General features: G+C 39.7%; 1 protein-coding gene and 1 pseudogene across 1 annotated transcript in view; one reads left to right on the forward strand and one right to left on the reverse strand.

The window, feature by feature from the left end:
- Zfyve9 (zinc finger FYVE-type containing 9) overlaps window positions 1-21,918 on the forward strand; it is a 138,485-nt gene that overhangs the window by 9,624 nt on the left and 106,943 nt on the right. The gene's annotated exons all lie outside the window — the stretch shown is intronic.
- LOC114636613 lies at window positions 17,139-17,694 on the reverse strand (annotated as a pseudogene).

The raw sequence follows: 21,918 nt of genomic DNA on the forward strand, positions 1-21,918 counted from the left end.
CCACCTACAGCTCCCAGGGAGTAAATCACCAACTAAAGAATACACATGGAAGGACCCATGGCTCCATCTACATATGTAGCAGAGGTTTGCTTTATTTGGAATCAATGGGAGAGGAGGCCCTTGATCCTGTGGACTCTTGATACCTCAGCATAAGGGGGATGATAGAGTGGTGAGGCAGGAATGGGGTTGGGTGGGGGAGCACACCTCATAAAGGCAAAGGGGTGGGGGGACAGGATGGGGGGGTTGCAGAGGGGAAACCTGGAAGGGGGACAACATTTGAAATGTAAATAAATAAAAACACCAATAAAAAAATTAAAGGTGAATGGAGTGAAAGATAGATGGCATGACCATCTTAGATGACCTGACTCAGGGCTATGGAGATGAACTGACATAGGGGAGTAAAGAATTGGGAGTGGTAGGCAGTTGTGGTGAATGAGAAATATGCAAGTTCAAAGCAGAGGAATTGTAATTTGTATTATATTTTATATTGTTTTTTACAAGTTTCTCTTATAATTGATAAAGCAATATGTGTCTGAATAAAAACCTTATAACTCTGAGTGTCCATTTGTGGCTGAGGCCTCTTCTGTCTCTAGCTCATATCCTCTTTCTTCTGCTTTTGTCTATGACAGTGTACATGGTTTGAGAAAAATGCATCTAGATCTGTATTGTATGAAAATAGACCACTCAGTAGCATGCTTAAAATAGTGAAAGTTTCATATTACTTATAATATGAGACTTTAGTAATTGAAATATGTCCTTGTTACAGGTGTGCAGAGTTTGTTTATAAAGAAAAGGAGGACATGTACTACATTTGAAAAGGATAAAATGTATTTTTATAATAAGATTTATGTAGCCTTCCCACTCTTAATGTATTAAAGAGACTAATATTGATAGAAACAGACAGGTGATGGTTTGGGAAACTGGGAAGTTACTTTCTTTTCTTGTTAGCTTTTTAGATGCCTTGGTTAATTGAATATTGACTCTGGAAAGAAATTATCCCAGACTAGGACTGCCTAAGTATATTCCCTGGGAACAAGGACATGTTCTCTAATCATGTAAGGTTGGGTTTACAGCATTCTGTATTGATCAGGTACAGATTTGTAAAACACTAGTATTTCAGAGTCTCAGGAGTGGCAATGAACTGAACTTTTTCAGCCACATGTTATCAAACTTCTCTGGCTGTTGAGACAACCAGGCTGTTCCTCAGAGGGTTAAACAGTGTTACAGTTTGATTCAGCAGTTCTATTCCTATATATATCCCAAGGAAATGGAAGTATATGGGCACATAACAATTTGTACACAAACATTCCTAACATTATTCATAATGGCTCTAAAGTGAGAGGTGTTAATATACCTTTCACTGACCAAATCAACTCTTATCAGTTTTTATAAAGCCTCATTGTCACAGTATTCATGAATATTTGAACTCCCAGTTGATAAGCTCTCATTACTTACTTAGGGAATTCATTTTGTTGTTTATTGCTCATTATTAGGAAATTTTTTTATATTTAGCAAAATGTCTGCTTTTCTCTAGTGTACATCCTTTTATTTTCTGAAACTATGCAGAATAAATCATTACTCTCTTAATCTCCAAAGATGTCAAAATAATATCTCATCTCCTAGCATGGTAATTCAAAACACAGGCTCAGAAATTGGATTCAGTTATATTAGTTTTATGAGAGAGAGAGAGAGAGAGAGAGAGAGAGAGAGAGAGAGAGAGAGAGGGAGACAGAGAGACAGAGACAGAGGAGCAAGGGAGCAAGCGAGTGCTCTTTGAATGTAATTTCTTTCCCCTTTGTTTTTTCTTTGAACATGACTATTAACAAACTACAAACAACCACCACCCACCCTGTCTCTCTGGACCCTAGCATTTATATAGCCTCTGAAAAGTTCCAAACACTGCAGAAACTACACCTCTGCTAGAGCACAAGGCAAATCATAGATGCTGCAGACAGTCCGAACAGCCCCATATCTCTACACCTGGGATTAAACAAAACATATTCTTATAATTATAATATTTCTGTGTGTTCAAAGAAACCATAATTCCAAATTGTCACTATGTGTAACAGATAGGTTCCTTAAAAGAGCAGGCACTGGAATGGATTTGGTAGCATAAAAATAAATTAGGGGGAAGAGGGTAGAGAGGAATGTGAAGGGAAAGGGGATGGACCTGTCTTTTGCCAGCTAGAGTATTACACTACGAAGTAGTGGACAGATTTTACTACCCTCCTCATGTTTAGGCACTGCTTAGGAATTGCCCTTGGCAAGTATAGCCTCAATTGGGAAGGTGAGATTCAAGCCTGCTGCAGTTGGAGGATGTTAGCTCACTATACTCCTTGTCCCTGCATGGCAGCTGTCTTTTTGAAGGAAGATCCAAGTAAATGCTAAACTGATTCATGTATATAAACACTGTCTGAGAGCAGCAACTCTTGCATCCATGGGTTCTTCCTAGTGGGAAAGGTAGAAGGAAGTTGTTGATAGGTTTCAGCCCCCATTGCTGTAACTGATCTTGGATTACAATAATTTTTACTGCCTCCTCTGCTATTCAGTCTAAATAAATAGTCCTTACTCTCAGCTGTCATTTTTCCCTAGTCTTGGTTGCTTATAAATAATATGACCCAAACTTTTATTTCTGAGGGGTTGGAGAGCCATACCTTCTCAGGTAGGAGTTGCTCCATTTGTGAATTCATAAACTTAGGCAGGAAATTATACAGTTGTCACTTTACTGAATATCTAAGTTCTGTGACTACTTCTTCTTGTTTCTGTTATGTAACTGTAGCTATACTTCCTTCTGAATTGAGAATTAACTAAGGCTGCAGAGATTGTTACTCTTCCTTTGCCTCCTGAATACAAGGAGTCCCAATTGTAAGTTGTAGTTAATTGCAATCTTCCCTGTGTCTCTTAGTTTGCCTTAGTTTCTATTGTTGTGATAAAACACTGATCAAAACTAAAGGGGAACTCAAAAGCTCACAGTACCCAAGATAAAACTCATAGACCACATGAAGCTCATGAAGAAGGAAAACCAAAGTGTTGGTGATTCGGTCCTTCTTAGGAGTAACAAAATACTCACGGGAGCAAATATGGAGACAAAGTGTGGAACAGAAACTGAAGGAGGGGCTGTCCGGAGACTGCCCCACTTGGGTATGCATCCCATGTGCAGTCACCAAAGGCAGACGCTGTTGTGGATGCCAGGAAGTGCATGCTGACAGGAGCCTGATATAGCTGTCTCCTTAGAGGCTCTGTCAGAGCCTGACATATACAGAAGTGGATGCTCACAGCTAACCATTGAACTAACTGATCAAGGAGTAAAACAAACTCCTCTCCAAGCAGTAGAAACTAAACTGAGATACTAGTTCTTCTGAGATAGGGTAGTCAGCCTGCCACCTAATAGCTTGTTGATTCAAGTTTAGTGTTATATTGGGAGCTTTGCAATATTTAGAATTGGGTGTGGTAAATGACCCATAATTTTTTTCTCTTTCTCCATCTCTATTTATGCCATAATGACCTATTCATTCATGTCTTCATCATGCCAGTTCTGAGGTGGCATATGCCAGTTGAATAATTTTGTACATTTGTTGGTTCAGTGACTCTTCTGCAGAAACTATGCTTTCTGCTGAGCATAACACAGGAAACAGATTTCCATGCTTCGTGTTCAGTTCTTTAAAGTCATTCAGTTGTTCCTTTTTCTTAAAGTGTTTCTCTTTAAACCCCTCTGACCAGTTGGCCAATCTACTTGATATTGTCTATGAGTATGTATGTTCTTATCTCACTTTTCTTTCTACAAAATTTTATAAGCACACACATCATTTAAAGCTCTTTTAGGGAGTTAGAGAGATTTTCTTTTCCAGTGTCAAGGTCTCCCTTAAGTTTGGCTATACTGAATCTACTTTTGTCCTCAGCTTGCATTCATATACTGATCTTTAGTTTTTTTTTTTTTTTCCTTGTGTTGATTCTGTGAGATCTCTAAACAACTGTAGATGTGAGCCAAGGAAGTGCTCAAGTAACGGTGTCTGTCAGGGACGTCTTGGCTGCCTGCTTATGTAGCTTGTGTCTTTTGGTTCTGTTTTATTTCAGTCTTTAGTATTACTGTTTCTATCTTAGAGTGGGCTGCTACTGAGCTCAAATGTAAACTCAGCTCATTATGAAAAGTTCTGAACACATGGTGCCCAGTGATCAAGCATTCGTTCTTACTAGGATCCCAGGAGCTGTTGTACTAGTAGCATGGCTTTCCTGTAGAACTCCATCACTTGCATTAGAGTCTACCAATCCTTTACTATTATTTCTCATGTGTATTTGACAGCTTAGCTGTGGTTCTCAACCTGTGGTTCTCAACCCTTGGTAGGGGAGTCAGACAACCTTTCACTGGAATTGCCTAAGACCATTGGAAAACACAGATATATACAACTCATAACAATAGCAAAATTACAGTTATGAAGCAACAAAAATAGTTTTATGGTTGGGGACATACATAGGGACAACATGAGGAACTGTATTAAGAAGTGTCAGCAATGGGAAGGTTGAGATCCAGTGGCTTAGGGACTGCTTACAGGAAAGCCTGGAATTCTGTAGAGCTGTTTTCCAACCAAAGCTGGTAACCTGTCATGTCACCGTATAGGCCACAGCACTATCCTTTAGTTGCCTTTAGAATCTGAAGAAGTCCACTGGTCTTTGTAGGGGAATGCAAGCAGTAGCAGTTGGATTTGGAGGGAGAGCACTGGTGTGATCCTGACACTGGACTCCTACAATTTCACTGAAATGATAGAGCCCTGAATCGTGTCATCCCATGTATCTGTGAACTCTATACACATAGATTAAACTGACTATCCATCGAAAATATTCAGAAAAAAATGTGTCTGCATTGAGCATGTGTAGACTTATTTTCTTGCTATTATTCCTAAGACACAGTATCACAGCTCTTTTCATATAATTTATATTATACTGGGTATTAGAAATGATCTAAAGATGACTTAACAAGATATATGGTTTTTTTTTTTCGTTTTTGTTTTTCTTATAAGGACAACATTTAATTGGGACTGGCTTATAGGTTCAGAGGGTCAGTCCTTAATCATCAAGGCAGGAACCTGGCAGTATCCTGGTAGGCATTGTACAGGAGGAGCTGAGAGTTCTACATCTTCATCTGAAAGCTGCTAGCAGAATACTGACTTCCATGCAGCTAGGATGAGGATCTTAAAGCCCACACTCACAGTGACACACATACTTCAACAGGGCCACACCTTCTAATAGTGCCATTCCCTGGCCCGAGCATATACAAACCATCACATTCCACTCCCTGGCCCCCATAGGCTTATCCAAGCATATGAGTCTATGGAGGTCATATCTAAACATAGCATAATAAAAAATATGTTTAGTTCAACTTCCAAAGCCCCATAGTCTATAACAGTCTCAACAGTGTTAAAAGTCCAAAGTTGAAGGTCTCTTCTGAAATTCATCCAGTCACTTAACTGTAATCCCCAAAGCAAGACAGGAAACCAGCTGGGCAAACTTTAAACTCTGCATCTTTTCTGACTCCTTCATAGCCTAGGCTTGGCTGTCCTGGATCTTGCTCTGTAGATTGACCTTGAACTCAGAGATCTGCATGCTTGTCTCCTGGGATTAAAGGTATGTACCACCATGCCTGGATCTAAATTTAGCTGGGTAGGATCTTGCCCCAAAGTTTCACTCTCTTAATTTGTTATCTCCTTGATCACAGGATTCAGCTTCATTTCACTTCCTGGTTCCCTTTTAATACTCAAACCATATATTTTATATTTTTCCTTTCTCAGCTTGCTACACTTGTTAAAAATACTCTTCAGGAGACTTAACAAGAGAACAAAGTCTAGGATGGGTGTTTCTGAGACTTCCTTTGTCAGTGCAATTAATCTCTTCACCTTGGCCTCAGGCAGACTCTTCAAAGGCAAAAAGTAGCCACATTCTTCACCAGAATACCACAAAAACAGTCTTTAGTGCACTTACTGAAATTCTTCTCCTCTGAAACCTTTTGGGCCAGATCAGCACAGTTCAAATCGCTCTCAGCAACAAAGTCTTCTATATTCCTACTTGGATGGCCCATTAAGCCCCATTTAAAGCATTCTACTGATTTTCAAATCCAAAGTCTCAAAATCCATATTCTTCCAAACAAAAGCATGGTCAGGCCTATCATAACAATACCCCAGTCCCTGGTACCAATTTCTGTCTTAGTTAGGGTTTTACTGCTGTGAACAGACACCAAGACCAAGGCAACTCTTTTTTTTTTTTTTTTAATTTTTATTTATTTATTACATGTAAGTATTCTGTATCTGTCTTCAGACACCCACAAGAGGGCATCAGATATCATTACAGATGGTTGTGAGCCACCATGTGGTTGCTGGGATTTGAACTCATGACCTCTGGAGGAGCAGTCAGTGCTCTTAACCACTGAGCCATCTCACCAGCCCCCCCAAGGCAACTCTTATAAGGACAATATTTAATTTGGGCTGGCTTACAGGTTCAGAGGTTCGGTCCATAACTATCAAGGTGGAAACATGGCAGCATCCAGGCAGGCATGGTTCAGGGGGAGCTGAGAGTTCTACATCTTCATCTAAAGGCTGCTAGCAGAATACTCAACAAGATATATGTAAATTATGTACAAATACTATACCATTTTATAGAAGAGATTTGAGTATTAAGAATTGGGTATCCATGGATTTTGTAGACCCAAAGAGTTGAAGGACTTGAACTTATACCTCATTATGTGAAAAGTTTTCTCATTGTTTTGAATATATTTATCTTTCAGCATGTTGGCCATGGCCTAGCCATTGACATACCATTGATGTCACAGACAAATGTATTCTAAGTATATTTCTTCAGTAAAGATAATGAATCAGTGGATCTGATCTGACAACTGGCTCACTTAGTGTGCCATCACTTAGGTCTGTGTCACAGTTAATTCCCAAATCTTGAGACAGTGTCTCTCCTGCACTCCACCCTTTTCCTTCATAAACTTTACTGCTTCTTTTCTTTGATTAGTAGTATTAAAAACATAGCCCCACAAATATCCTGCATCCTGCTGATTTATACTGGCTAGTCTTTGCAGTGCCTTTGGAATATATATTCTCTTTTCTTCTTTTTTTTTTTTTCAGGCTCAACATATCCTTCTTAGAGGCAGCATTAACTACTATCATGGCAGCCAGAGGTGGAAATGAGAGCAGACCTTGAAAACTTATTACCTTGGAGGAGGATGACTATTGTGAGAATGCCTTGTCTGGGGAGATATATAAACAAATGATATAAACAAATGTCTACTTCCTTATAAAATCCCAGTGACAAACCAGAGTCTTATTTGCTAAGCCAGTGAGTTTATTTGACTTACTTACAGTACATGAGACCCCTGAGGCCACCTGAAGGTCATCCAGTGTGGATGATGACTGTTTCATAGCTGCATAGAGTTCCACTTTTATACTCTGTGTACTCTAGTACCTCTTGAGACCATGGGGCAACATACACCTTACTTTAGAATCATATGCATGTTGCTGGGAAGCATAGGAGGGAGTGAATGGACTCTCAGGTGACGGTTCAGTGACCCCTACCCTCTCCTATACAAAATGTAATCATATACCGTGGGAAGTGTTAACTCATTCCTGTAGGTTTGGAGGGTTCAAAGAAGAATGACTGTCCTCAAGGGTCACCATCTTAGGTGTCTCTATTCTATCTTTCAGGCTTCTGGTTTCCTAAGCTAAGGTCTTGACCTTCACATATATTTGTCCATGGTTAACATTTAGTTATTTTTCAAACAACGGTCTTAACTGCCAAGAGTTTACTCTGTTTTACTGTTTTCCCACTATAGTGATAGGGATCTTTGTGTGCTACCAAACAGTCCTTAGTTTTAAGTCATTTGTTAGTGGCTGTCTCTGGGGAGTTACTGCAACAGAATAGCTAAGCTCATTCCATTGTTTTTGTAACTCACACTTTTCAGACTTTTCATTCTTTACACTAGTCAGAGAATTCCTTTCTGGGAACATTCTCTGAAGTCATATCTCTGAAAGTGTTATTGCTTGGACCACTAGCTTGTGCCAAAGACTGTCCATGCATGTCTCATACCCCACATGGCATGAGGTTCTCATTGCTAGTAGGATTGTAAGTGTTTCCAAGCCCCATTTTATTTTATCTCCTGTTTTCTCAGTCCTTGTGTGCTATCAACTGTGTCTGTTTCCAGTCTTTTAGGAAGTAGCTACTGAGACAGAATTAGGAATATGAGAAGTTTCTGCAGTTTCCTTTTTTCTAGAGAAAAGGATTCTAGAGGTGATGGAATTGTCATGGAAAGCTTTGAAATGTCATATAGATCTGTCTTCCATTAACCAAGTGAAGTTATGATGGGATCAAAAACTGCTTTGGGGGGGGTTGTATTATAAGAAATGTCCAGTTTTTGGTGCCCATACTGTCAATCAATCATTGGCTGGGGCCACCCTGAAAAAGCATGACCTCATCTTGAAAGCAGGGGATCCTGAAAGGAATGCAGCTGGAGGTATATGACTGTGTTTCTAATAGTTATTAGCAAGTTCTTACATACCTCCATATGTAAGTACTAAGCAGCTGTTAGGTACTAATGTTAGAATGATTGCCTGGCTGTTTTTCTAAGTTGCTTTTGTATTTAATAACTAAAACTTTTTCTAGATACTCTCATTTTGACATTTTTTTGTGAATATGCTTATCAATGTGTGACATGAGTTTTCTACTTGGAACTGAAAGCAGGTATTTCAGATGTGGTCTGGCACATAGTAAGTGCTTAGTGAATGTTGATTGAAATGAAGTATTCCATTGATCAGCAGCGCGCACGCACACACATACACTCACACACACACTCACACACACACACTCTTACACTTTTTTTTTCCTTCTAGTGCTTATGGTTGAACTTAGGACCTTTCATATGCCACGGCAAGCACTTTACCACTGAGCTTTATGACACCTCTCTTTTTAAGTGTTTTACTCTGAGATCATAGTTCACTAATTTGCTCGTATTGACTTTTAACCCATTCTGGATAGGCAGGACTTTTATGATCCTTTTACTTCGGCCCACTGAATAGCTGAGATTGCTGCTAATAGGCTCCACTGTTCCACAAAGAATATAAAAGCACTTATCCAAGAGTTAAAAATTATTAAAGTTAATAATTATGTTGCTCCATCAGTCAAGGAAAGTGGACTCCCTCCACTCCCTCCTAGTTGAGCTTAGTGAAGAGACAGTGAAGGCTGTGACTACTAGAATGCTCTGTCATCATCTGTTGGATTTATATTTATGTACAAGCAGTTGTACCCAGTCTTGGTTTTGCACTTTTGTGTACCCTAAAATGGAAATATCAAGGAATTTTGTTAGAGTGTTCTTATTAGACATGTTAGCAAAAGGACTTTTCCTAGGGGTTTGTAGGCTGTGCTTTAGCTGTAGTCTAAACTCATCACATTGTGTGATGCTTTTTAGCTCACCAGAGATTGTTTTATGAGATTACCAACCTACTTGAAAATTTTTGTCAAGTCAACAACCTAGGTTAAACTCTGTTAAATTTATTTAAACTCTGTTTAAATTTAATTTGATAAATTGAATTTATCAAACTGGTCATTTAAAAAAATTAATTTTGCTTCATACATATGGATATTTTGCCTACATGCATGTATGTATAACACATGGTGTCCTCAGAGATCAGAAGAAGGCATCAGAGTCCCTGAAACCCAGAGTTACAAATTGTTGTGAATTGCCATGGGGATGCTGAGAATTGAACCCAGGTCTTCTGGAAAAGCAGCCAGTGCTCTTAACTGCTCACTGAGCAATCTCTCCAGACAAGTTTGAAAATGTTTTAATAATACCATTTCTTTTGGAGTTGTGTCCACAAATGTTTGTGGATCTTCTTGCATGTGGAAGACAGTTGGTTGAATTTGGAGCTCACTGATTGGTTAGGCTGGCTGGCCAATGAGTGCCAAGGATCCTATCCTCTGCTTCTTGGTGCTGCAATTACAGAAGCTGTGCAGCTTTTTATGTTGGGGATTCAAATTCATGCTTACACAGTAGGTACTTTAACCAGTGAACAAAATAATTTAATTTTAAATATAGTAATATAATTCTTAATCCTATACCTTTATTGCTTTTTAGTCTGTATAGCTTACTGCTTGCTCATATATGTTAACTCTATGTTGATAACTTTAAAATTACAATTTTCGAGCTGGCGGTTAAGGACTGAACCCATGTCTAATGTGTGCTATGCCACTGAGCTATGGCCCTTGTCCCCCTCAAATGTAGTTTTAAGGCTTACATTCAAAACTTTCTTACTCAGGACAAATCTTTAAGAAATATATATCAGTTGATCTTTTGATATTAAATCCTAAGACTTTTTTGTTTGTTGAAACAGAGTTCATTTGTATAGCCTTGGCTGTCCCTGAGCTATCTTTGTAGACCAGGCTGGCCTTGAAATTACAGAGATTCAACTGCTTCTGCCCTTGAAATGCTGGATGTGTGCCACCTTCACCCTGCACCTTTGACATTTTTGAAACACAAATACTGGGTTGTTTGTTTGTTTGTTGTTTATTTTGTTTCATTTCTTGTTTTTATTTATTATTTTTTTTGAGGTAGAGTTTCTCTGTGTAGCTATAGCTGTCTTGGAACTCACTCTGTAGACCAGGCTGGCCTCCAGCTTAAGAAATTCATCTGCCTCTGCCTCTGCCTCTGCCTCTGCCTCTGCCTCTGCCTCTGCCTCTGCCTCTGCCTCTGCCTCTGCCTCTGCCTCTGCCTCTGCCTCTCTGCCTCTGCCTCTCTGCCTCTGCCTCTCTGCCTCTGCCTCTGCCTCTGCAAGTGCTGGACCACTACTACCAAGCTTTTTTGTTTTGTTTTTAATAGTTGTTTTTAAAACAGGCTTTTATGTAGCTTTGGCTGATCTTGAACTTGCTATGTAGCTGAGATTGTCCTTGAACCCCAGATCCATCTACCACCATATCTCAAGTGCTAGGATTATATACATGTGCCACAATACTCAACTCTTACAAAAATATATCTATAGCTCATTTTAGAAAATAGCAAATGAATTTAGGATTGGGAACATTTTTCTCAGGTTCTTGCAAGAAGTTAGAAGTTCCTATTTGCATTATCCCAGTGCATTTTGTTGTTTCTTGTTAGCATAGAGTGTTTTCTGTGTGAAATTTGGGACTAGTTCAGCAGTGAAAGTGAGGATGGGTCATTTACTTTTTTTTGTTTGTTTGGTTTTTTTTGTTTTTCGAGACAGGGTTTCTCTGTATAGCCCTGGCTGTCCTGGAACTCACTCTGTAGACCAGGCTGGCCTTGAACTCAGAAATCCACCTGCCTCTGCTTCCCAAGTGCTGGGATCAAAGGCATGCGCCACCTCTGCCTGGTGTCAACATTCTTTTATGTTGAAATTTTGTTGTATTAAGTATTGTAGAAAATAGTATGTAGTTTGCCTAATTTGACCCCTCAATAAAATCTTCCCTCTCATCTGCTACTCTCTTCCCTACTGTTTCTTGTTCTTGTCCTTGCAGTTTCCTCTGTTGGAGTTCTCTTTCCCTGATATTCACAAGGTTTCCTGACATTCATGTCTTGAGACAAACGTTATTCTTATCTGATTGCTAAATGTCACCTGGCTACCCATCTAAAACTGTAACTCCCAACCTCCTTTCTTTTTCTCTGTAGAATATCATGGGAAATATTTTATATACTCATCTGTTTTTGTTTTTTTCCTTTTTTCCTCTTTTTTAATTGGATATTTTATTTATTTACATTTCAGATGTCATCCTCTTTACCCATTCCCCCCCTCAGGAAACCCTCATCCCATCCCCCCTCCTCTTTTTTGCTTTTATACCATTTTAATTACATACGAGTATTAAGGTTAGGTCTAGATTAAGGAACTAGCTATACAATAGATGCAAATAGTCAAGGAACAAGCAAGACAATAAACACAGATAGTCAAAGAACAAGCAAGGCAATAAACAAAGGCCCACAATCACTCCCATGATCACTGTTTCTCAGGGATTAGCAGGATGACCAAAATATCTGAGTCTACTTCCCTGTCCTAGCCCAAAGTCATTTTCATTCCTGAAGCCTACTTCTTTGTTCTAGCCTAAGATTTAGATTCCTGTCTGAAATTACTTCTTTGTTCTAGCCTAATCTCAGATTCCTGCCTAAAGCCCATTTCCTTGTCCTTGGCCAGTGTCAGATTCCTGCCAAGCAGCCCCCAAAGCTCTCCACATTTCCCCCTTTTTTATTTTATATACAAGACTGAGCCTGTCTTAGGTCATTCTGACAAGAATGCCTTCCTTACCTGTCGTAGAATATGCATTATCAAAAGCAATGCATTTCTATCTTAGGTTGGTAAGGCTCTGTGCAGAATCTTACCTGTCCTTGTCTTGCCAGCCTGTTAAATTAATAACTCTGTCTGTGGGTCATACTCATTTGTTTATTTTCCATTTTCTCTCATTAAATGACCCTCAGAGGGTCATTGTTTTGCCTATTTACTTGACATTTCATTTCCAGTACTTAGATTTATGCTTATAATGCATAGATACCAAAGCATTGAGTCCATGGATAGTTATATAAATTTGTATTATGTGGAGGGTTTTACCATAATTATTTCATAATGAGATTCAACTAAAAGCTTGTTATTCTGAAGTATATGTGCTCTGGCACCCTGAGAAACCTTTATTCTGTTTTTGAATGGGTTTGCCAGAAAAGCTCATTTTTTGTTGTTGTTGTTGTTGTTAATGGTAGAAGAAACTTGCTTTTTCTTTCACTGCTGATAATCCATCTCAGGGCATATAGTCTACCTCTAAGCTATATCCTCAGCCCTACCAAAAAATGATAATATATGTAGAAACAGACAATAATTAGTAATGGGTATCTGTATGTGTACCTTCTCATGTGTGCAGGTACATATGCACATGTGTGTGAAAGTCAGAGGACAGTTTCAGGTGTTGCTTTTTGGGTGCTGCCTGAACTATGTGTACACGTACATACGTGTGTGTGCGCACATGTGTATGTGTGTGTATTTATGTCTAGGCCTAGATGGTTTGAGGATAAAGTGAAATGTTTAATTTAAAAAAGGATGTATGAGATACTGTGAGGTTTTAGGGGAATAGACTAGGTTTAAGGGGAATAATTAAAGCTATAGCAGATGAGAAAATGAAGAGTGGAGAAAGTCTATGAGAGAACATGAGACTATATAAAGTCATACTTAAGAAATAGAGTGGCACAGATCTGTCAGCTACATGAGGGGTTGAAGCAGAAGACTTGTGTCTCAGTTCCATTGCTGTGAAGAGCCAACATAGCCAAAGCAGTTCTTATAAGAGAAAGCATTTAATTGGGTGCTAGCTTAACAGTTTCAGAGGTTTAGTCCATTATCATCATGGCAAGGAGCATGACAGATACTCATGGCGCACTGGAGCAGGAGCTGAGAGCTACATCCTGATCCACAGGCTGAAGTGAGTGTAACTGGGCCTGGCATGGGTTTTTGAAACCTGAATCTCCATCCCCAGTAACACACTTCCTCAAACAAGGCCACACCTATTCGAACAAGGCCATACCTCCTAGTCCTCAAATAGTGCCTGCAAATATATGAGCCTATGGGGGCCATTTTTATTTAGATCACCAGATTATAAGTTCAAGATCTGCCTGGGCAACTTAGTTAAACCATTCCTCAAGAATGAAAAAGGAGGCTGGGGTTGTAGTGTAGTGGTGGAGCCCTTGTTCTAGATTTAGTCCTCAGCCGAGAGGTGGGGAGGGAAGGAAACAGAGGAGTAATCAAGTTTTGTAGAAGCAAAGGAGAATTTTAGGAAGGAATGGTTAGTTATGTTGGTATATAATATGTAGATATGCTAGATGAGATTTTAAAGTGTCTGTTATACCTGAGAGCACAGATGCATGCCTAGGATCTTATTGGTAGGGAGGCTGAAATAGGATTGTCATAAGTAAAGGCCACTCTGAGCTTCATGGAAAATACCAGGCCAGTAGGGCTACATAGCAAGATTCCATCTCAAAAATCAAACAGACCAACACATTTTTAAAGAAAAAGTTTGTCTTGAAAAACAAAAAACGCCAGGCGGTGGTGGCGCACGCCTTTAATCCTAGCACTTGGGAGGCAGAGGCAGGGTGATTTCTAAATTCGAGGCCAGCCTGGTCTACAGAGTGAGTTCCAGGACCCTGTCTTGAAAAACAAAAACAAAAAAAACAAAACAAACAAACAAACAAAAAAAGCCAGGTGGTGGTGGCGCATGCCTTTGATCCCAGCACTTGGGAGGCAGAGGCAGGCAGATCTCTGAGTTCGAGAGTTCGAGGCTAGCCTGGTCTACAGAGTGAGTTCCAGGACAGCCCGGGCTACACAGAGAAACCCTGTCTTGAAAAACCAAAAAAAAAGAAAGAAAAGAAAAGAAAAGAAAGAAACCCCCCCCCAAAAAAAAACCCAAAAACCAAAGAGAGAAAAGAAAAATTTTGTTAGATTCGGCAGTATTGTTAGATTGGAAAGTCTTCACAACTTTGGCTGGAACAGTTCTAATAGATTGGAGATAAGAAGGTGGATCAGTAAAAATGTTTTTATTTTAATTTTATTGTTTTTGGTTAAAAATAATTGCATGTGCGTGTGCATGAGGGACGAAAGGCAGCATACCATATGTGTGCAGGTGCCTGAGGAAGCCAGAAGGAAAAGCCAGAGTTATAGGTAGTTGTGAGCCATATGACATGGGTTCAGGGAAACAAATTTAGGTCCTCTGAGAAGCAGCAAGTGCTCTTAACTACTGAGTCATCTCTCCAGCCCCAGTTAAAAAAAATTTATGTACTTGGTTTAAAAAAAAAATTAAAAAGACAGTAACTAGAATATATGGCCGGGCAGTGGTGGCGCACGCCTTTAATCCCAGCACTTGGGAGGCAGAGGCAGGCGGATTTCTGAGTTCGAGGCCAGCCTGGTCTACAGAGTGAGTTCCAGGACAGCCAGGGCTACACAGAGAAACCCTGTCTCGAAAAACCAAAAAAACAAAACAAAACAAAACAAAACAAAACAAAACAAAACAAAAAAACCAACCTAGAATATATGAAGTTGAAGTAAAGATTTGAATGTTTGTTATCAAAAGATACCATGAGGGGCTGGAGAGATGGCTCAGTGGTTAAGAACACTGACTGCTTTTCCAGAGGTCCTGAGTTCAATTCCCAGCAACCACGTGGTGGCTCACAACCATCTGTAATGGAATCTGATGCCCTCTTCTGGTGTGTCTGAAGACAGCTACAGTGGGCTCATATACATAAAATAAATAAACAATTCTTTAAAAAGAAAAGATAGCATGATTGCAGATCTCTAAAGGAAGATGTTGAAGACAGAAGTGCCAAGTATTCAATGCATGCTAGAAAGAAGACTGTTTCAGAATTGTTAATGTACGTATTGGAAGATGTAGTAGTCTGAGTTAGGAGTACATGGGATATATTTTTCTTATAACTTACTAGAATAGCACCGCCAATAAATAGAGCATGCAAACTCAATTTTAGAAGCCTTTTGGAACTTGAAGCCTCTACTTTGGCTAGATGCAGGGATTGAGACTTGTGCTTTAGTACTTCTCACTTTTTAGTTATTAACTTTAGTTATATAAAATTATGTTAAACACATTAATCACTCGATTTTCTGGTTTTTTGTTTGTTTGTTTGTTGGTTTTCTAGACAGGGTTTCTCTGTGTAGCCCTGGCTGTCCTGGAACTCACTCTGTAGACCAGGCTGGCCTCAAACTCAGAAATCCACCTGCTTCTGCCTTCCAAGTGCTGAGATTAAAGGCGTCCACCACCACTGCCCGGCCATACATAAATTTTTGTTTGTTTGATTGATTTTCTATTTTTTTCAGGATCAGACTTTCATTGCATATATTCTGTTTTGATACAATAGCATTCAGTTTTTAAGACATTTCAATTGCATATTTGCATGCTGAATTAAATATTATATCTCTGATCATCCATTATTATGGACTATATTATATTGTTGTTCCTTCACTTGGGGAGACAGATATACATATTTTTTTTTTGTTTTCAAAGCTTTCTGCAGATTTCTTGTTTTCAAAGCTTTTATTATAGCTCTTGAACATGCATAGTAAATGATTATTAAATAAATGTCTGAGTAGATACATGGCTGGTTTAATTAATAAACTACATGAGGTTTTCTTTCTGTCTAGGGGAAGGTATAATCTTGCTTTCAATGAATTTCATTGATGTCTGACTTAATTTGAGGTAATCCTCCTGCCTTAGCACTAAGATTATAGGCATGGATAGTTTTAAAAGAAATAATTCATACAAACCAGTTATAGGTGGTATTTGAGTCTGACAATTGACCAGAAAATATTTTTTAATTTCTGAAAATTGTGAATATCACTTGCGTTTTAGTTAAGGTTTCCATTGCTGAGAAGAGACAACATGGTCAAGGCAACTCTTATAAAAGACAACTGGGAATGGGTTACAGGTTCAGAGGTTCAGTCCATTATCATCATGGCAAGAAGCATGACAGCATCCGGGCAGACACAGTGCTGGAGAAGATGACAAGAGTTCTACATCTTGATCTAAAGGCAGTCAGGAGAAGACTGGCTTCTCAAAGCCCAAGCCAAAGTGACACACTTCTTCCAATAAGGCCATACCTCCTAATAGTGCCACTCTGTGGGCCAAGCATACTCAAACCACCACAACTTGTTATATGGTTAGGTGCTTTGTGTTCTTTCATTGCTATTTCAGTCAATGTTTTTAATAAGAGCTTACCACATTTTTTATCCTTATAAAAATAGTTTTTGGAGGGGCAGTGGTGGCGCACGCCTTTAAGCCCAGCACTTGGGAGGCAGAGGCAGGCGGATTTCTGAGTTCGAGGCCAGCCTGGTCTACAGAGTGAGTTCCAGGACAGCCAGGGCTGGGCTACACAGAGAAACCCTGTCTCAAAAAAAAAAAAGAAAAGAAAAAAGAAAAAAGAAAAAAATAGTTTTTGAAAAATTAGGGGTGGAGGACATAGTGATGTCATGTTATAAATCCATACAACTGTCAAGTGTCACATTACCCTTGGGAATATGTACCTTTTGAGCTAGCAGCTTTAAATCAGCCCATTTTGTGGTTCTATTTGTACTTCTGGCTTTTCTTTCTTTTTTTCTTTTTTTCTTTATCTGCATTTATTCCTGTGCCAAGAGTTTTTGTTTCTTTAGCTTCTTCTGGGATATCTTTTTCTTCTGTGCAACCGCCTCTTCTGGCTTTGGAACAATCTGTTCCTTCTCTGTGAGGATCATCTCAGTGTGGCAGGGGGAACTCATGTACGGGTTAATCCAGCCATGAGCTCTGTAGGTTTGTCGGTGCATCTTAGGTGCCTTGTTCACCTGGATGTGTTCAGTAACTAGAGAATCTATGTCTAAACCCTTAAGTTCAGCATTACTCTCTGCGTTTTTAATCATGTGCAGCAAAAATTCAGCATTCTTTTTTTGGCCATCGTCCCTGTGTCCAGCCCCACCGTTTGGCCTGGGCACCCCTACCAACTCCACCATTATATCGATGGAATGGCACACACTGCTTCTTTAAAGTGACATCCTTCAGGTACTTGGTAGCTTTGCCGATATGCATACCCTTGATGGCCTGGGCAATTTCCTGGGTGTTCTTAAAGTGAACACGAAGGTTTGAACCTCTTGATTTGCATGATTTTGTGGGGTTTTCTGGATCAAGAGAGTAGCTAACCATCTTCACACGTCACCTCTGGCCACTTACAGGAAGAGCTGGCATTTCTTTAATGACAAGTATAGATGTTTCCTTGGAATGGTATACTTATTATAGTTTGGTAAGAATGATGTCAGCAAAAATGTTACTTTTGTATAAGTATTATTTGTAGTATTTTAAAAATACTATTAGTCCAGTCAGCATGACATTTTTGTGACTTACTATTTAAAATGCTTTAAGGAAAATAGTTACAAAGTCCAATTTGGGGAAATAGGAGTAGGAGTTTGAATCATATATTTTAACACATTAGTGTAAAACTAACTTCTTTCTTGACTGTCCAGGATGATTATTATGGGAACTAGCTTCTAAATATATATATTTTTTATGCACTGTTTGTTTTCCTGAAACAAGGTTTCACTGTATAGCCCTGGTTGGCCTGGGACTCAACGCGTGTAGACCAGGCTAGCCTTAAATTAGCAGCAGTCCTCCTACCTTATCCTTCAGGGCTAGGGTTATAGGTATGCACAACAAAACCTCATGGCTCAGTGAATCTTACTGTGAGGACCTGAGTTCAGCTCCTGTCTTTGCTAGAGTTTATATAATTATGATAAAGCACCATGACCAAAGGCAATTTGGGGAGGAAGGGTTTTTAGTCTGTACTTTCCTCTAGTGCAGTGGTCCTCAACCTTCCTAATGCTGTGACCCTTTAATACAGTTCCTCATGTTGTGGTGACCCCCCCCAACCATAAAATTATTTTATTGCTACTTCATTACTGTAATTTTGCTACTGTTATGAATTGTAATGTAACTCTCTGATATGTGACCCCCAAAGGGTCTGGACCCACAAGGCTGAGAACCACTGCTTTAAAACCTCACAAGCCAGGCCTCCATTGTCTACAGTGCTCCATGATTCTTATCTTTCAAGCTCTCACAGAACAGCTTACTGGGCTCTGAGTACTTACATGCTTTTTTAGCCCAAAGTTCCAAATGCCTTCCACAATCTTCCTCAAAATGATATGGTGAGGTCGGTCACAGCAATACCTCATGGTCATGGTAATAATCTCTGTCTTAGACAGGAATTCTGTAGTTGTGATGAAATACCATGACCAAAAGCAGTTTGGGGAGGAAAGGAGGGCTGTTTTTGTTTTCTTTTTTTTTTCTACTTACTCTTTCATATCACAGTTCATCACTGAAGGAAGTCTGGTAGGAACTCAAGATTCCTGAAGGCAGAAACTGAAGGAGCAATGGAAGATGCTGCTTACTCGATTACTTTCTGTCTGTCTCCACCTCCTGAGTGCTGGGATTAAAGGCATATGTCACCATGCCAGACTCAATTGCAAATTCTTATGCTGATATAATTATAGGTACTTAGTATAGGTGTTTTGATGATATTAAAAATAAAACTGTGAACCTATTAAATGGTAAGGGATGTCTAAAATTCTGTTGCTTAGATCTTCTAGAGTATTCATGCTTGATTAATGAACCAACCAAACAAAATGTGTTACAAAACAAATGTGATACTATTTATTGAGTTGGTAGTTTTAATATAAAGCTGTGCTAAGTACTTTAAATCCTTCTTTAAAAAGAAATTATGGAAACAACACCTTGCACAATAACCACAAATAATATAAAAATATTATGGTATAACTCTAATCAAGCAAGTGAAAGATCTGTATGTCAAGAACTTCAAGTCCCTGAAGAAAGAAACGGAAAGATATCAGGAGATGGAAAAAATCTTCTATGTTCATGGATAAGTAGGATTAACATAGTGAAAATGGCCATCTTACCAAAAGCAATCTATAGGTTTAGTGCAACCCCCATCAAAATTCCAACACATTTTTATAGACCTTGAAAGAGCAATTCTCAACTTCATATGGAAAAACAAACAAACAAACAATAAAAAAAGGGTAACTAAAACAATCCTGAACAATAAAAGAACTTCTGGAGAAATCACCATCCCTAACCTCAAACTGTACTACAGAGCAATTAGTGATAAAAACTGCATGGTATTGGTACATAAACAGGCAGGTTGATCAATGGAATCAAATCGAAGACCCAGAAATAAACCCACCCGCCTATGGACACTTGATTTTTGACAAAGAAATCAAAACCATACAATGGAAAAAAGAAAGCATCGTCAACAAATGGCACTGTTCTAACTGGATGTCTACATGTAGAAGAATGCAAATTGGATCCATATTTATCACCCTGCACAAGACTCAAGGACCTAGACATAAAACTGGACACACTAAATCTAACAGAGGAGAAAGTGGGAATATCCTTGAACGCGTTGGTACAGGAAACGATTTCCTGAACGGAACACCAGTGGCTCAGGCTCTAAGACCAACAATTGACAAACGGGACCTCGTGAAACTGAAAAGCGTCTGTAAGGCAAAGCACACTTAATAGGACAAAACAGGAGCCGACAGATTGGGAAAAGATCTTCACTAACCCTACATCCGACAGAGGGCTAGTATCCAAAATATATAAAGAACTCAAGAAGTTAGACTCCTACAAACCAAATAACCCAATTAAAAAAAAAAAAGGGCTACCGAGCTAAACACAGAATTCTCAACAGGAAACTCAAATGGCAAGAACCATTTAAAGAAATGCTCAGCATCTTTAGTCATCAGAGAAATGCAAATCAAAATGATCCTGAGATTCCACCTCATACCAGTTAGAATGGCTAAGATCAAAAATTCAAACAACAGCAGATGCTTGTGAGGATATCGAGAAAGGGGAAGACTCCTTCATTGCTGCTGGGATTGCAAATTTGTATACCCACTCTGGAAATCAATCTAGTGGTTTCTCAGAAAATTGGAAATAGTTGTACCTGAAGACCCAGGTATACCACTCCTAGGCATATACCCAAAAGATGCTCCACCATATCATAAGGACATGTGCTCTACTATGTTCATAGCAGCTTTATTTATAATAGCTAGACGCTCGAAACAACCCAGATGTCCCTTAACTGAATGGATACAGAAAATGTGGTTTATTTACACAATGGAATACTACACAGCTGTTAAAAATAAGGACATTATGAATTTTGCAGGCAAATGGATGGAACTAGAAAATATCATCCTGAGTGAGGTAACCTAGACCCAAAAGACATGCATGGTATTTACTCACTGATAAGTGGATATTAGCCATAAAGCACAGAATACCCATGATTCATCCCACAGACCCAAATAAATTAAACAAGAAGTCAGACCTAACCGAAGATGTTGAATCACACTTAGAAAGGGGAACAAAATAGTCATAGGAGGCAGAGGGAGGGAGAAAAGTGGGGGGAGAAGGGATGAGAAGGGGAATCAGGGGCAGGATCAGATATGGAGAGAGACAGGAGAGAGGCCCAGAGGGCCAGGAGAATGAATGAAATCTTCAGCTGTCAAGGGGTGGGGTAGTGTAGGGGGGAATCTTTAGGAAGTTCCAGAAACCCCCAGATAGGGGAGTCTACCAGGAATCAGTGCGTGTGGCCTTAGCTGAGATGCCTAACAATGGAGACATGGAACCTGAAGAGGCCACCTCCTGTATGTAGCAAGGCAAGACCCCAATGGAGAAATAAGGACACCAACCCACCCACAGAACTTTCAACCTAAAATTTGTCCTGTCTAAAAGAAATGCAGGGACAAAGATGGGACGGAGATGGAAGGAATGGCTAACCAGTAACCAGCCCAACTTGAAACCCATCCCATGGGCAAGCACTAATCCCTGACATTATTAAAGATAGTCTGTTATGCTTGCAGACAGGAGCCTAGCATAACCATCCTCTGAGAGGCTTTATCCAGTAGCTGACTCAAATAGATGCAGATACCCACAGCCAAACATTGGACAGAGGTCAGGGACTCTTATGGAAGAGCTGGGGGAAAGATTGAAGGCCCCAGAGGGGATGGGAACCCTACAGTCAATTAACCTGGACCTCTGGGAGCTCTCAGAAACTGAGCCACCAACCAAAGAACACACATGGGCTGGAATGAGGCTCTCAGCACATATGCAACAGATGTGCAGTTCAGTCTACATGTGGGTCCCCCATCAACTGGAGTGGAGATTTTGCCTAAAACTGTAGCCTGACTGTGGTATCCATTCCCCAACAGGGCTGCCTTGTCTGGCCTCATTGGGAGAGGATGTGCCTGATCTGGCAGAGACTTGATGGGCCAGGTTGGGGCCCCTACTGGAGGAGAAGGAAAAGGGGAATGGGAGATGGGGGGAAGATCTCAGCGGGGGAGACCAAGAGGGCACAGCACT

The sequence above is a fragment of the Grammomys surdaster genome, unplaced genomic scaffold, assembly GCF_004785775.1.
Source record: "Grammomys surdaster isolate TR1022 unplaced genomic scaffold, NIH_TR_1.0 100, whole genome shotgun sequence".
Classification (NCBI taxonomy): Eukaryota; Metazoa; Chordata; class Mammalia; order Rodentia; family Muridae; genus Grammomys; species Grammomys surdaster.